This window comes from Arachis ipaensis, chromosome B09, assembly GCF_000816755.2.
Source record: "Arachis ipaensis cultivar K30076 chromosome B09, Araip1.1, whole genome shotgun sequence".
In the NCBI taxonomy this organism is placed as follows: domain Eukaryota; kingdom Viridiplantae; phylum Streptophyta; class Magnoliopsida; order Fabales; family Fabaceae; genus Arachis; species Arachis ipaensis.
In genome coordinates, this window is record NC_029793.2 from 21,464,564 (window position 1) to 21,482,515 (window position 17,952).

At 35.7% G+C, this 17,952-nt stretch overlaps 1 long non-coding RNA gene across 1 annotated transcript; it reads right to left on the reverse strand.

Moving 5' to 3' along the window:
- Nucleotides 13,507-16,108, reverse strand: LOC107619047. The gene is made up of 4 exons (XR_001615479.2): nucleotides 15,765-16,108; nucleotides 15,535-15,682; nucleotides 15,281-15,418; nucleotides 13,507-13,594 (listed from the first exon to the last, which is right to left on the reverse strand). It is a non-coding gene; the product is annotated as an uncharacterized LOC107619047 (long non-coding RNA).

The window sequence follows — 17,952 nt, forward strand, 5'->3', positions numbered from 1 at the left end:
CGGTACTCCAGGGACTTCTTAGTCATCGCCCTCTACCCCGAGTACTCCATCGACCCCTGTGACGTCACAGGCGGGTTCACCAGACCAGCAGTTCATCATGGTCTCGAACCCCAATTACGTGGCTCTGTCTGCTACGCCCCATCCGCCCCCTACAACTCCAGCGATAGAGATCGCAGCGGGTAATTCCTCTAATGCGTCCCAGCCAGATGCCCCTCCACCACTGCCCGTCATACAGATGAGGATTTGGTCTGATGGCATGCAAGTAGGGATGGAAAAAGGCCAGGCGGCCTGCCAGGGGCCTGCAGCCTGGCCTATTATAAAATAGGTACAGGCCCAGGCTCTTATAATAGCCTTATTATATTAATAGGCCAGGTCCATGCTCACTAATTAGTCTTATTCGCCTGTCAGACCTGCCTGGACCTTTGGTGTACTTGTTTGAAAACTAAAATAATAACTAGTAAATGAATGCAACCATTTCTATAAACCAAATAAGGTATATCTTTGACATATGGAGTGGTATAAAGTGATACTAAACTCGTGAGTAAATTTTACTGGTGTGCATAGTTAGGTGACATTGTTCCATGTGTTACGTTATTTGAAAATGAAATCTTGGCAAAAAATGATAATGAGAATAAAAAAAGCATGAGTTAATAAATTGAGGTAGCATACAATACTTATGAGTTAAATAAGAACATATTCTCACTATATAAGCATTCGAATTGCGATAAAAGTGGAAAAGATAAAAGAGATCAAAACAGAACAAATCAAATAGAGAAAATAAATCGAAGCATGTCTAAATTTTATATATATGTTTATAGAAAAAAGCAAATTGTAACTGTGAGTATGAACCTAGGCACATTGGACACAAAAAAAGCACATTGTAAAACAAATAGACATTTAATTATTTTCAACAGTCTATTAGCCCAGGACATCCTAGGGATTGCATCTGTATTCTTGTTTTTGTGTTTTATTTCATGAAAGTATACAATCATCAAGGCATAGAGGCAGCCATCAATCGATTTTTTCTTTATCAAGTGGTGCTAGCTTATGCCCTTGATGATGAATTCAAGGGTATGGCCACCCTAGTTCCACTCCCTTGGAGGCATGTGGACCGAAAAAACTGTTTATCATTGTCTGCAATAAGAATGCCATTTTAATATAGAGGATGAAAAACCTCTTAAACATAAGGCGATTATCGGTGGCCCAGTGCATTATCGGTGGATGTACCCAATCGAACGGTAATTATCAAACAAAATTTTTATTTTGCTTTTAATCAGTGCTTATGACACGTGTTATATTCCCAAAGGTACCTATGCCGTCTCAAGCAGTACGTGCGTAACAGATCACAACAAGAGGGCTCAATTGCAGAGGGATACTTATCTGAGGAGATTTTCGTATTCTGTTCAAGGTACCTAGATAATGTTGAGAGTAGGATTAATCGGCCAATGCGTGTTGACGATCGACCGCGTGAACTTATGCCTGATGAGAGTGCAACCATGTTCTCCGAGGTTGGAAAGGCTGTCAGGGCTGCTTCTTTTTACACCCTCACACCAACTGAAAAATTCCAAGCTCATCGTCACGTATTGGTCAATTGCCTGGCCGTGGAAAAATTTATAGAGTAAGTGCATTTGAAAGTATTGACTTCGTATGATCAACTATAGTTGGAGAACCTGACATGAAATTGTTGTGATGTTTTCAGTGAGTTTAGGGTGATCACAAAGAGAAAGTTACGAAGTAGGACAAGGTCCCAACCTCACATAGACAGTGTTGTGCACAGAGAATTTCCCGATTGGTTCAAGCGTTAGGTGAATCATGGTATCATTAATCCATTTACATATTCAAATGGTGTCATATTGTTTGTAACCCAAGATAATGAACATCTAATTTGTTCACTGCTAGGTTCCATTGGGAAGTAGCATGCACCCGAACGAATTGCAGTAGCTTGCATATGGGCCCAATGTTCAAGTTAGGCACTATACATCTTACAACGTAAATGGATTTAAGTTCAGAACCCTCTCAAGAGAGGAAGGGTTGAAAACCCAAAATAGTGGGGTGTATGTCACTTCTGACACTAGGAGTTATGCAAGCAAACGCGACAGTAATGTTGCTATTGGTAGCGTCTCGTATTACGGAAAACTAGTGGTCAATTCACAGTCGTCTTGTTTAGATGTATCTGGGCAAACAACACCTCTAACAGAGGCATACAACAAGACTCTTTGGGACACACAGTGGTTAACTTCTCCCATCCAATTCATACCGGTGATCGAGATGATGATGAACCGTACATTCTTGCATCCGAGGCTCGCCTAGTATACTATGTGGAGGATGATGCTGATAAAGAATGGAGCGTGGTAGTCCATGTGAACCCAAGGGACATGTTTGAAATGGGTGAAGACATAGGACAGTGTCAGTTCAAACTTTCTCCCCAACCAATTTTGACTGGGTTGGCTGAGTTTGACGTCGAAGGTTTGTCATTGAGACGGGACGACGATTTAGAGGAACCAACCACTGATGTCATCGATAATTGCGAAGAGGTTGCCTATATATAGATGTCTTCTGATACTAATTTAGGACATGTGCAGTATTTTTCCGTGTATAGCACTGTTGAGGGTTATAAACTTGCATAATTATTAATTAGCAACTAGCATATAATAGATTTTTAGAACATGGAAATACTTGATGTATATTGCTCATTATTTACACTTAATTTACCTGGAGAATGTGATTTTATTAACATATTCTGTCCTCAAATTATTTAAGTTAGCAAGATGTTAGTAGATTGTAATTGACATTATATATTGACTGACATGATCGGAGTTGCCAGGGAAATTGGAAGAGAGGGACCTCTTTCTTTGTGCCTCTAGCATCTTGTTTTATAAGGCGATGGTTGAGGCCTCCCCGTTCGCTTCGCTGGAGCACGCAACATCATTCGCAAGAGACCTGTGGTTCAACACATTGCCAATTCAGTCATGGCTGGATACATTCTCAGCACACAGGCACATAGGTGATGCTATTACTATTGCGCATGGGGATATTAGGATGGTACGTTGTCATATGTCTGCTCGTAAAAAGGCTGTTTGGCTATATTTCAACCTGCCATAGTCAATCCAGATGTTTTATTGTCATAAATTACAAGGCACTTTCAAAGGGCCTAACATATTTGAAACCCTGCACATTGCAAGGATTGCTTCAATTCGTAACAAAGTACTGCAAGAAATTCGGCTTCGGGTTCGTCACTAGCACGAACCTGTTTCTTTCGCAACAAATACTAGAGGAGGTGCAGGTAAAGTTTGGATTTCTTGTGATTTGTTTAGCCATCTAGTTGGGTACAATTGTTTAATTCAATGGTGATATGGCTGGTTGCTGACCTTTATTTTGTGAAATGAGGTACTGAATGGGAAAGCAAATAAATATATGCATGTTCATAGATTAAATGTTGAATAATTGACTCTCAAATCTGAGCAGGCATGATAGCATGTTATAGTAAATTGTTATTTACTCCAACGGGATCATAGCAATTTAAGTTAGCATACCTCAAGTCATTCCCTTTTCCTCTTAGTTTGTTCTATTTTTTTTTCTTTTTACTTCCTAAGGAGATTGTTTGGAAGAAGAGAGTTGAAAACCAAGAACTGGAGGTGGATGTAATTTAGTAAGTTAATTTTCTTCATTGAATCTTGCAATAAGCATGATTTGTACACTGAAGCATGATGAAGGATTTTCCAGATTATTAATTGTAGTATTACTGTATCAGTGTGATATTTTCTTGTTTCAGTTGGAACATTGTTAGTGTATCCTGTTAGTGCAATGAATGTGATTGAATATTATAAATGGGTTGGATTCTAGCTCTTGTTGACAGTATGTAGTTGCTGGCAGCCAGGTAGCTGACCTAGGAATAAGATATTTACAATAGCTGACCTAGCACTTGGCATCAAGCTTTAGAAAAGATACAGAATTCATTTTATAATTTACTTGCTGATGTAGAAGTTATATTGGTAAATTTACTTTCATAGATAATTATTGAGGTGCAAACACGGTAATTTGCTCTTTCTTTTTTTTTTACTGTTTTATTGAATGATCTGGTGTCTCTAAGATACTCCCTGTACTCTTTCTTCTGTTTAGTACTTTGTGTGCTTGAATGATTTTGATATCTTTCCTGGAATTTATTTTGAAGATTGTTTTATCAATCTGATTCAGGATGGCTTCATACATTATTCCTCCTTATTGTATCTTGTATTCCTTTTTTTTTCTTCTATCTTATACTCCCCTTCCAGATTCTAGGTGTTGACCTTAGCATGTTCATGTGTAGGTAGAATAGAACACCTATACCTGATTTATATTTCTGTTTGGTCTAACTGGTTCTAAAAATGAGAGTTTTTGAATGGTACTTTATTAGTTACTTAGATACCACGATGTCCATTTGACATGTTCTTAAGTTGAAACGTGAAGCATTAAATGTTGCTGAAGTATCTAGAAAGTGCCTCTGGTTAGTGTTGTTGATGACTTCTAGCTACCAATTACTGCACCTTTTCAGCTGGAACCTCTTTGAATTTGTGCAGGCACGCTATCAGAATAGTCTGCAGGTTGAACTTGAAATTGCATCTCCGGAGGAATTCACTCTTACAGAAAGAGGTCTTACAAAACTTTGGGAATGTAAGCCAAACTAGCAGTTTATAACATGGAGCTATTTTGTGATTTGGTTTTTGTAAAATTTGCAAATTCTATTAACTTGGTTGCTTATGGTGTATCCGTCAAATTTGGCTCCGGAAAAGACTCAAGAAGTTCCGGAAGAGACAGGCGAGATAGTTCAACATTCAATGCTCGAAGAAGACATTGTGCTAGATAGTTCTGATGAGGTTGTGTCTAAACGACACCAACCTTCCATCATAACCTTTGACCTCAATAAAACTCCAGAGGAGAATGATATCTGTTGACTCAACGCTTTATTATTAGTCTGACTTATCTTATGAAATGTTGGGACTAAATTGAACAAAGTGACTGTTTGTGTTTTTTCCTTTGGATGTTGAATTTGATGAAGTAGCTATGAATTTGGAGGAGATTAATCTCAATTTAGTATATAATTCTTGAATTAATTTATATTGTGAGTTGTTGGATTAATGGTTCGTACGAATTCAATACTTTCATATTACTGATTTGTCATATATATACGTTTTTAAATGTAATACAAATATAAATGCATAAACCTAGGTGGTGAAACTACTTAATGAACTACATTCTGTAATCATGACTATCATATTGGCAAAATGACATTCTTAGACTTGTACCTTATATTTTATAGAGGAGAAATTATTTATAGAATAAATACCTAAAATTTATTCAAAAAAAATTTGGATGGAATATTTTTGTCTTAATAAATTTTTAATGCATAAAACTATTTGCGAATTATTTTTATATGACAGGTTAATTCTGTATAATTTGAAGAAGAATAATTTATGTTAAAACATATTTTTTGAAGATCTCATTATCTTATAATAAAATTTATTAAAAATTTATTTTTCTAATATGTATATATATATTATAAAATTAATTAAAAGAACAAGAGAGGTCAATCTGCCTTAGAAGAATAATTTTTGAAACGTATGTCTGTAGAATTTTTATATCTTGTTTTATTTCATTAAACTAAAAAAATTAGTAAAAGGATATAAATTCACTTATCTTGATGCAGATATTATTACACTATTTTTGAAGGATATATACTTGATTTATAAGTGATTTTTCTGAGTTCTGTGTGCTTGCAACTAATCGATAATTCATGCAGAATATTTCCATATCTTAAGTTTTTAGAAGTTTCTTTGATATTGCCATTCACCTATTTTTTAAACGTTGTATTTATTTTCATTATTTTTAAACTAATTCTTAAAATTTCATAATTACTCTTTCAATAAATTAAAAGATTAAAATTTACTAAAAATATACGGGCAAGATTAAAATAAAATAAAATAAAAGACGAAGAAATTAGAATAGTGATTGAGATCATTTTTTTTATTTTTGTTTTTGTTAAACCGATTCAAAGTTCAAACTTCAAACCACATTTTTGTTTATGCTTAAATTTCAAACCAGAGAAGCCACCGCCACATCCCTAATCCTTATTATTCACCTAATACTAAACCATTCAATATTGTCGAACCACTAAGAAGCCTTCTTCGTCCTGGTTCTTCTCCTCCACGCCTGTCTCTGTGGCGATCCAGTGTCCTGGAGCCCCTTCTCACTCTACCCGAAGTTCGGTGGTTCCACTCTCACCCTCAATCCAGTCATCCACCTGCGGGTAAGCACCACTAGACACCCTGTGCTCAATTTCTTGTTTAGTGTTTGAAAAAGAGGCTAATAATGAGTTTAAAGTTTACATGCAAGTTTCTCTTAATGTGGTTAACTGAGTTAATTTGTTAATGGGGAGTGGCTTTTGTTGATGAGGAGCATGAGTCCGTTAATGGTGAAGGCTGTAGTGCTCCTTGGGTTTTTTACTTTTCTAGATACTTCTATTGACTCAAATTTCAGGTTTCAACTTTGAATTGACTGGTCTATAAGTGAGCAGTGTTAACAGTGACACTATTTAGGCGATAGGAAGAAATTAATAATCAACTTAAAGTGTGAACTACGGAAGATGTTGCTACCCAGGACATAGAAATTTCTTGCAAACAATGTTCATTGTCCAAATTTTGCAATGACTTGTGACGTTGTTAACATAGAAATAAGTAATGACCTCTCCAGTACGTTTAGTTTGCATTTAGTAGTCAAGTCTCAACTCTCCAATATTACCCTAATTATTATAACTAAACATGATATTTTCTAATTAATAAACATGCTACTGCTAAGTCTCAAGCCCAAAATTAACCTCTAATAGTGCAGAATATTATCATGATTCGAGGCATTATAGAGTAATTATGAATACATTAATGGTTAACTTTTTTAGACCCAACTTTGAGTTCTTTGTTAATAGAGTCTCTCAACTCATGTACTCATGTACTCTCCTAATCTATATATGAGCTTGGAATGAATTTATGAATTGTGAATTGCACATGCTATATATTATTCTTATTATAGTTTATATGTATGTGTTTTGTTTGGTGATGACACGCTATGTCCACCATTAATATAATGAGCTATATGATGATATATACAATTGCAATAGGTACGACTTGGTAGTGTATTCCAAACCACAAATTTGGGCATAATTCCTGTATACCAAGTAAGCTTAGTATCACATGATATTGATTTACCATAACTATCATTACTTATTAATACCTTTAATTGTTAGTGTATTTCATAATTCTGATTAAATTATCTATTATCACCTTTAACTGCGGTCTTTGGTCTCATTTTATAAATTATTTAGTATCAATATGTCATAAATACCCGAGTTCAAATAATAGTAACTGGGGTATGCCAGTATCATTTTTGCATGTTAATACATATTATTATCTATATATTAATTATTATCACTTTGTTTTGATCTGAATGCAGTTAGAAAAGATGCCCAGGGTAGGTCGTTTTACGAAGAAAGCCCGTGTAGACACAGCATGTCAGCAGCCTCAAGTAGGATTTGATGCGGCCTCAACTTCACAGAGAGCAGACTGCCCAATTTTGCCGCCCAGTGGCAGTGGTGCCCTCGCATCCTCGTCTTTACGCCCCTTTCGTCCGCCCCGCAGCGAACCACTACCTGCTCCACAGGCTTGCACGAATGATGTTCAAAACTCGGAGCTGGAAGCCGAAGACTTAGACCCAGAGGCAGATGAGGTAGATTCTTTTGACCAACATGTTGATAACCTTTTTGCTGTATCGGATGCTCAGAAGCGCAAGGGATGCAAGACCATAGAATTTTGGGATGTTAAAACAATTGGTATAAGAGAATTTATTTAATTCTATTTTTCATTTAGCTATTTTCCTATGATGTCATCGTAGCTTGGCTCCAATGGTAACTAACTAAGAATAAATATGTTTTACAGAATCTGATGGCACAATCAAACAGGTCAAACTGAGTGTGAAGGAAGCTATGAAGCCACCTAACGGAAAAAAGATCGTACTCGGGTTTAACAGTGCACTGCAACCAGTTGGGGATGAAGCAGGTCTACTGAGCGGCATTATGGGACTGCTAGGATCTGACTACACCAAATTCCCAATCTGCGAGAAGGACTGGAGAAAGGTTCGCACCAGGGACAAGGTCTATAATGAATGTGTAAAGGTAAAATGTTATTTTTATTTTTTTGTACCATTCCAAACTCATAATTTGAACACTACTGACAACTTAAATTTAGTGTTGCAGGAAATGTTCCATTTTGAAGAAGATAGTAGAGGAATTATCAAGCGTATAATATTCAAAATGCTAGGAAGGGCTTGGAAGGAAACGAGGAACAGATTATACCATCACTGCTATGACCCAGAACTTTCACTTGAAGAAAATATTGAAAACCGCCCAGATGGAATTACTGTGGACCATTGGAGATGGTTTCTCGATTATCGCAATAGTGAAGAGACATAGATAATATAGTTTTGTTTCATAACAGAAAAAGTCCATTTATGTCACATTGAGTTAGTCAGAACTAGTGTCTAGTAACTCTTAATTTGATGGCATGACAGGAGAAGTGTAAGAAAAATGCTGAGAATCGATCAAAGTAGCTTTACACCCACACCGGCGGATCGAAAAGCTTGGCAAGGCTCGAAGAAGAAGAGGTAATCTAATTTTGGGAATATTTTTGAACTATCTCTTCCTCTACTTATTCACTTTATCATCATTATTGGTACAGTCAGAACGACAAGGGAGGAGAGTTAATAGAGGAGAGTTGTATCTCTTAACGCACAAAAGAGCTAATGGCTCCTATGTCCATGATGCAGCTTGGGCTATTGGAGTAAGTAATGTGTTGAGAATCGGGAAGTAGTTTCTCCTATGTTTTAGTTTTTAAAATTTTATTGGAAGTCTGTGCGGTTAGCGACTAGCTAATAAATGCTTATAATTGCTTATCTATGTGTGTAGGAAAGAATTGAGGCTTTGAGCAACGTGATGAATCCTCTATATTGTTATCTCAGAATGATTCGCTTACTCAAGCTATCGGAAAGGAGCACCCGAGTAGGGTGCGTGGCATGGGGTTGGGGCCGACTTCTAGTCAAGTCTTCAATATGAATTCCCATCATCCGAGCAATGATTTTGAAAGGGAGGAGACCCAAAGGGTGCTGCTTGAACTACAAGCAGAGTTGGCAGCAGAGAAATTGAAAAGGAAGGTAGTGACGGATGAAGTAGTAGCCGAGAAGACCAAAAGACAGGCAGTGGAGGATGAAGTAGCAGCCGAGAAGACAAAAAGACAGGCAGTGGAGGATGAAGTAGCAGCTGAAAAGGTCAGGATGCAGGCAATGAGAGTGCTTTGATATGTCTACTTCAAGGGCAAGGTGGGAAGCTGCCATCAGACGTTGCCGCATGGATGAGTGCGTTGGAGGGACAGAATAGAAAGTAGATCTTAGGATTGTGGAACCTTTTTTTTCTTTCAGATATACACTTTTTTGGTGTTGATTATGCAACTCTTAGTAAGGAGTACACTTTATTGATATTTGGATAATTATATATATTAAATTAATGGTTTTGCTATTGTCGTTTACCTTGCAATTTATTTTTCGGGATATAAAATAATTTAACTTACTAATATTAAGAAGGATTCAATAAAAAAATAAAAATAAAAATAAATTGTACATTAAAATAAAAAAGAGCATTGATTGCCAGTGTACAATACAGTATTTTTGCAGCCATTTATCCAGAAAATAGCGGCGGTTGCGAAATAGCCGTTAGAAATTTGAAAAATCATGTTAGGAGATAGCGACATTTTAAAACCGCCGCCAATTACATTCGGAAAAACGGTGGCCAGTAAACAGCAGCCTTTTGCAAACCGCCGGCCATTACATGTGGACAAATCCATGGCCATTAAACAGCTGCAGTTTCAAACCGCCGATTATCTCGTGTGGATCACGGTTGGACAGATCGCGGTGGTTTAAAACCGACTCCAAACATTTCGACGCTACTTCTGGGTTTTGCGGCGGTTGTGCCAGCGGTTTCTGAAAACCGCCGCAAAATCATATAACCACCCCCTAATAGGCGACGCTTAAGGAACTGCTAGAATCACGTTACGCGGCGGCTAAAAACCGCCGCAAATCACTCCAGAAACCGCCGCAATGTCCCGTATCCCTTGTAGTGATCTATCATCTCATCTGTCAGATTCTTGAATGTTTTGCCCTGGAACCTTCTAAAAACTTCTTTTTCCTCCTCAGATAACTCTTTAAAATTAACTTTTTCTGGAAACAGGACCCCCTACAGAAGCGGCAAAACAAGATCACCAATTATACTCCAATTCACTTAAAATACACCGAAATGCCAGTCATATACACCTTAATTTATTTTTTAATTACATGAGATAATATGAGTTCAGAATAATAGATTACAAAGAATGCAAGTATAAAGGTTTTGTGCAATCAGTTACCATATGCATTCAAGCCAATTGTAGCTCCTTTATTTTTAGGGTTGATGGTCAATTTATCGTACCGGGTGTCCAATTTGTTTGTTCCCACATTGAAGCTATATGCCAACTGCTTCAAGAGTTTATGTGATAGATTCATCGGTGGGATGTGCATCAAACCATCAAATTCCAATTCCCGGATGACAACTTTCTTTTCTTCGCTCATGTGTTGGAACTTTTCATTAAATAGTCTTGTTAAGCATCTCAAATCTTTGGTTTACTGTAAAGAAATGAAACAAAAATCATTTAAATAAGCTATATTTATACAAAGAAAAATTGAGTTGGTCTATGATATATGTGTGCTTACATTGTATTTTTTTCCATCAGGATTCTTGCTTGCCATTTTTACTGCAAGGAAAAAATATTGTTAATAGATAAAAAGCATCAATAGTTACACTCGAATTCGATTGATATACACCCAAATACCAGTCACATACATCGAAATACCAATCACATATACCTTTATTTCTTTTTGGATTACATGACATTATATGAGTTCAAAATTATATTCAAGTCAACTAAACCTGCATAAAATGACACCAGAAGCACAAGACAATACTCTGTTTCTAGTTACACTAGGTATAGAACAATAGCACCAGTTACACTCCGATTCGATTGATATACACCCAAATACCAGTCACATGCACCCAAATACCAGCCATATACACTCGATACCAATCACATACACCTCTATTATTTTTTGGATTACATGATATTATATGAGTTCAAAATGATATTCAAGTCAACCAAACCTGTATAAAATTACACCAGAACCACAAGTACAAATTCAAGAACAACAGCACCAGTTATAGTCGAATTTACTTGAAATACCGCGAAAGTTTCTATTTATACAAACTCAGTTTCAAACATTCGAACATGCACAAAAATACATTAAAATATACATTAAACAGAACGTAAAATAGTTATCACCTATAGAATAGTTTGACAAGAATAGTAATATATATTTTCAACCAAGAACACATGATGAATCTACTTAATAAACAGAAATACGGCGATATAGTGTTTCGCGTTCGAAATGAGATATAAAAAGGTAAAAAACCTCGAAGATTAGTGAAACAGTACCTTAAATAATCTTTCGGTGTTTTTTGATGAAGATTTTGAAATTTTCTTGTTGATTTTCTCGAGTGTTGGCGACGATTTTGACAGTTTCTTCAGAGTTTTTGAATGTGGTTTGAATCTTGACGGTTGTGGTTTTGATCGAGAAAGAAGAAGAAGCGTTTTTCATAATGGTGACTTCGTGAGTGAGCGCACTATGGAAACCATTGAGTAGCACATGTGTTTACACGCTCGTACGGGTGAGGCTCGTTTTGTTGGACTTGACTATAAGAATATGGCCGATTAGCTACCACAAAAAGAGTCGCAAAATCATCGCTAATCTGACGCAAAATATAATTTGTGACAGATTAATTACCGCCTAGCAACTAATGCTTTCCTCGCTAATTACAGTTTGCAGATCAGTGAGGTAAACACAGCAATCTGTAATTCATCGGAAAGTTTTTTAGCTACCGAATAGATAGTTGCAAATCCATCACTAAAGTAAAAGCTAATTCCATAGAAGAAATAGACTAAACGGTAGTCGCTAATTAGCGACAAATTCTACTGCAGCAGACTTATCGCTAAATGCAAACTAGTTTCGTAGACGAAATAGAATGCTTAGTTGACGCTAATTAGCGAGAAAATTTTTCGAACTTAACTCGTCGCAAGTTGTCCGCTAATATGATCGCAAATTTGTCACATTTTGTAGCAAATCTATAGCTAATCTTTGAAAATCCTTAATCAAATTTGTAGGAATGTTGTCGCTAAACCAAAGCTATTTGAAATGAGAAAGTAGAGTTATGAAATAGTCGCTAATTTGCTAGGAAATAATATGTAGTCAATTAGTTGCAATACTATCGCAAATTCCTTTAAACTAGTAACAAATCTATAGGTATCTCACAAATATTTCAATCGCAATATAGTCTTTTATTTGTCACCATCATTAACAGTGAGTATGTCGCTAATTTTTCTAGAATATCGGTTAGGATTCCAGTTTTGTCGCTATACTAAAATAAACATCATATTTTTTTTAGTGATTGAACTAAGATTATAATGCATACAAATAAAATTAGTTCATCAAAATTATATATATTTAAAAAAATTCAAACCCAACATATTTATTAAAATAAAAGTCTAATGCAACATTTTCAACATAAGCACTTCACAAATAAAATACCAAAACAAGCTAAATCTAACAATATCAGTAACTCTAAAAATCAATCCAAATAATTATTTTTCAACTAGGTAAACTACCAATAAAAGTAACAATAACTTCCATAAAACCTGAAAATGAAACAAATTGCCCTATCAATTATCTATCAAACAAATAAACTACCTAAATAAGCTAAGCCTAACAAAATGCATTAACATAAGCTACCTAATTAATATTATTGCCAGCAAAATCACTCTAATGGTCCTTTTCTTGAGGGAATCTTGGAATCTTAGAAAGGAGAGACAATAGATTACTCTGTATAGCTTCATTTACAACACTAGGCAACACTGCATTTATAGCACCAGGCAATGCTTCTTTAATAGCTTCAGTGATGTCCGCTTGTGAAATTGGTTTGACTGTAGAAACACCTGTATCTTCTGGTAATGGCACATCTCTATGATCACAAATACCAATATCTAGACTGCGGCCTAACCTGTAACACCCTCACTATCAGAAGTCACGCTTCCGGCTGCGCCACTCTGATAGAAAGAAGTATTACGACTGCTTTACATACTAAATACTAAAATAGGAGCCTGACTCGACACTGTATTCGCTGATTTTTTTTTTTTTATTAAATGAAAATAAACACTTTATCTTAAGAAAAATGCAAGCAGGCATAGATTCATGTACAAGACTCCTTACATAATACCTCATAAAATAATATACATATAGAACATACAATTCCTATCCCTCTTACAAGTTTGTAATGACAAAGATGAGGGAAGAAAATAATCTAATTAACACAGTAGCATATAAGTCAAACCCAGTATAACTCTACTTAATGCCTCTTCATTTGGTTCCTGAAAAGGTAAAGCTGTAGGGGGGTGAGAACCTAACCACACGGTCTCACCGCGAAGTTTCAAAGTTGTCATAAAAAGATATATAATAAGAAAACTGTTTTCAAGCTCAGTGATTATCATTGCCTTATGAATCTTTTAAAACTAATAGGAAATCGTTCAAAACTCTTTCAAAGAAACAATATTTAATCTTTCAGAAGTCCAAAATCTTTCCTTTCTTATAAGAAAATCTCAATCAGAAACCAACCATGCAATCAAACAACACAGTCATTAATTCAGCACCAAAGTTCATCCTCAAATGTAGCACGCCAGGACAAACACAGGCAAGACAGACAAGGAAAACACAAGTAGGTAGTAGTTACAGCAAATAGTTCAAGTAGCAGTTAAGAACAGTTTAGCAATTAGGCAAACCAAAACAAGTTCAAACCCAAGCAAAGCATACAAATGCATATGATGCATGCCTGTCCTATGGCTGATGAGGCTCATCTGTCGGTTATCCAGCCAACCCGACAAGTCTGAATTGTCCTTAGACCGTCCCCCGACGTGCATCCCCAAGAGTCTATGCATAGCTTTTTCTCAAATAATCAATATTGCTCAATGGGGGTAACATTCCCGGGAATTTATATAGTGCCCGGTCACACTTACGTCGTAGGGTCAACAGAGTATCGAGTTTTCAACCTGGTACACGTGGTGGCAAGCCACGGCACTTAATCCAGGGAACCTCGTATCTCAGATATTTCAAATTCATAAGCCATATAAACAATTCATTCATCATTCATCAATATCTAAGCCATTTTCAATATCATCATCATTCATCAATCCATATCCCATTTCCAAATTCATTTTAAAATCATATTTCAAATCAATCCTCATCATTCTTCTTTCCGTTAATCAACAATCTCAATCCAAAACATAATTCTTTCATTTCTAAATAAATCAATCTTAAATAAATAACGTTTAAGAACTAAATCTTTTTAAACAATTACTTCAAACAAAACTTCCAATTTTATAAAATTTCGGCAGCATCTCCTCTAAAACTCGGATTCTGCCACCCTTTTCGGGTCCCAACCAAAACCAAACCAAACACCTGATAATAAGTCAAATCACTCCCAATAACAATTTTCACAACAACCACACTCAACACAAGGAAATAGCAAAATCCAGAATCCAATCAACCAGTCCTATAAATCGCAATCTAAATCAATCTCATTCAACAGCATTAATCAATAATTAAGAACTCTCGGTTTTCTCAAACAGTTTCAAACCAAACCGTTCCTCAAACCCTATTCGACCCATTTCCAAAATAGTAAATTATTCTCAATGAACAAATCGTTTTCAAATATCAAGCCCTTTCCAAATTTGTTTTAAAATCAAATTCCGATATCAAATCAGGTTCAATATCAAATCAAATTTCAATACTAAAACTTTCCTAAAATCGAATCATTTCCAAAGTTAAACCAAATGCCGTTATTAAATATCTTCCAATAACTCTAGAAAAACTACTTTAACAACATCCGTCAACTAATCAGAATATTCAACTTTCTGAATCAATCAATCAATCAATACAACTAATAACCTCATTCATCCAAAACAACTCAATTCAATTCATAAGACTTACGAAATCACCAAAAATGTATTTTACGCATTAATATTGATTTATAACAACTCTGAAAAGTAAACAAGTTTAAGAAAAGCGCCCCTACCTCGACTAGCTGAATTCAAGAATCAAAGGCGACAAACCCACTTATTCCAAATTAACAGCAACAGCAGCAATGGCATTAGAATCAGCAGTATTAACAGCAGCAACATCAAATTTGATGGAATCAAACGCGGAAACAACTCTAAAAATTCAAGGCAATACCGAAAATAAAATGGAATTAAATCGTAATAAATAGATAAACGAGACCAAGGCAGTTCAGAGTATAAAAGTGAAACAGAGTCAGAAGACAGGCTAGACCTAGGGCAGTGACACTGAACTTGAATTGGGGAAAGTCAACAGCATTTGTAGCAACGGTAGAACTGGCAGTAGTAATTCCAGTCACCCCAGCAGCGACGACTCTTTCAGAGCATCAACCATCACAGTCCACAGTTGTAGCAGCTTAATCCTAAAACATCAACATCTTAAACTTCTCAATCAACGGATAACATGACAATAGCAGTGGGGGTTCAGAAACAAAAATGACTTACGGTAATTAAGGAAAACAAGGAAAATGAAGCGTAGCAGTAGTAGCGCAGTGACTGCAACAGCAACAGGGAAAATGGTCTCCTTCCCCACCTCATCTCGTGACTCCGGCAGCGGCGATGGCGGAGAGAGCAGCGGCGGCAGAAACTCCCGCAATGCCTTCTCTCTCTCCTCGCGTTGTTATGTCTCTCTCTCTTCGCATCGGATTCTGCTTGAGGCTCGATAGCAGCTCGCAGCGCCGGTTCGACGGCAACGACTCCATGGTGGTCCGACGGCGATGGTGATGACGAGGTGCAGCGAAGCTGGCGGCGCACGGCGCGACGACGGTGGCGATGCTCCTCACTCGCGCAATTTAATCTCTTAAAATTACTTTAAAAATACTACTTAATTATCAATTTACTAATCAGTTTTTAATCAAGTATTCTAATTTATAATTAGAAATAATATAATTTAATTTTCTTTTTTTTTCTGAAATTTATGGGTCTTACATCCTACCCACCTTATAAAAATTTTCGTCCTCGAAAATTGATACAAAATAAAAGAGATTTTCATAGTACTCCTCTTGAACTTATTTAAAGAAAAGGCGAAAAGTTCTCATTATATATACATATAGTTTCAAATACCAGGATTTTCATATAAAAATATGAAGGGTATAAGTATGATGTGAAACAAGGTTACAAGATAGGCTTGATGCACAAAATGATTTGTTTCAAACATGTGATAGTAAAATAAGGCGATAAAAGGTTATAAAACGGGTTAGGATTAAAACAACGTGCTTAACGTTCGCATTTGATCTCACACCAACTTCAGAGATTCAATTATTCAAACTTTAACTTAACTTATTCTCTCCATCCTCAATCGTACTTCATCGAAAAACTCATCTGAAGGTTTTCAACCACATCAAACACTTTGCAAATCTTAATGGTCACAAACCCGACATCAACAAAATCCTTTCACATGAAATAAGGTTCCACAACTCCCTGCAACATCGTACATTTACAAATTTCACCTTTTGCATCCACCAAACGTACCCCAAAGAATTAATGTGTTGTTTACTAAGTCCAATAGGTACACAAGATATCAAAACTAATCTTGAGTATACTCAGAAGGATAACAGACCTTAGAAAAGAAGGAAAAGTAGTAAGGATCGTGTTCGCAAGAATTTGAAAGAATTGTTGAAATCACAAGTGGACAAGGATAAATAAGTAATGAAGAATGTTGGAAAAAGGATCAACTGATAACTTTAAGGGTAACTCTTGAGTCGAAGGGATTCGATAGGATCAATAAGATGAAAAACAACACAGTATTTTGAAACGAATTCAAGCTCAATTAAAAAATATAAGGTTTACAGAAGAAGAATATCCAAACCAAAAACAAAGTTTATAGAACTTGAGTATGGTTTAAAAATATTTTCGAATGCATTGTTTGTAAAGAATGGAAAACTTAAGGGGAAATCATTTCATGTTCTGAAAGAGAAAATGGGTAACAAACATTCTTCAAAAGATTAATAAAAGTATAAATGTGGCATTATTTCAATATAAATTCAAATGGAAATAGATTACACAAACTTTGTAAATGGAAAGATTAATTTGGCTAAGAGCTAAATTGTATTTTCTCTTTTTCAAGCATGTATGAAAACTACAATCTTGTTGAAAGAAAACTTGACAAAAAGTTTTACTCATAAAAGAAAAGATGATGCATTACAATCGAACAGGTTTAAATCATATACAGGAATTTTTAGAATATAAAAGTAAAGGAGTGTAGGCTGAATTGAAAGCGATTTTATTAAAATTTTAATAAACGGTTATATCGCCCCGAAACAAGTTCAAATCACATCAAAGAGAGGCACTGCTCAAGTAAGACAATTCAAAGTCAGGGACAACTTTGCATAAGAATAAATCAAAACTTGTTTAAAAATGTTTAAAACAAAACTCCAATAATATACTTGAAGTCACAACTTTATAAGGATGTTCAATAATATTAAGATGCACTAAAAAGGAACTCAATAACTTAAAAAGTTGATTCAAAACTTAAATTTCTTCAAAAGAATTCAAAACTTCTTCAAAATGGTTCAAACCACCAACAAATAAGAATGATCAAAAGTCATGAAGTATGCCGAAAGGGAGAATCAAAATGGAATTAGGAAAATTTTAATTTCAAAGGACGCCAATAGAAACCATAGAGGAAAACAGG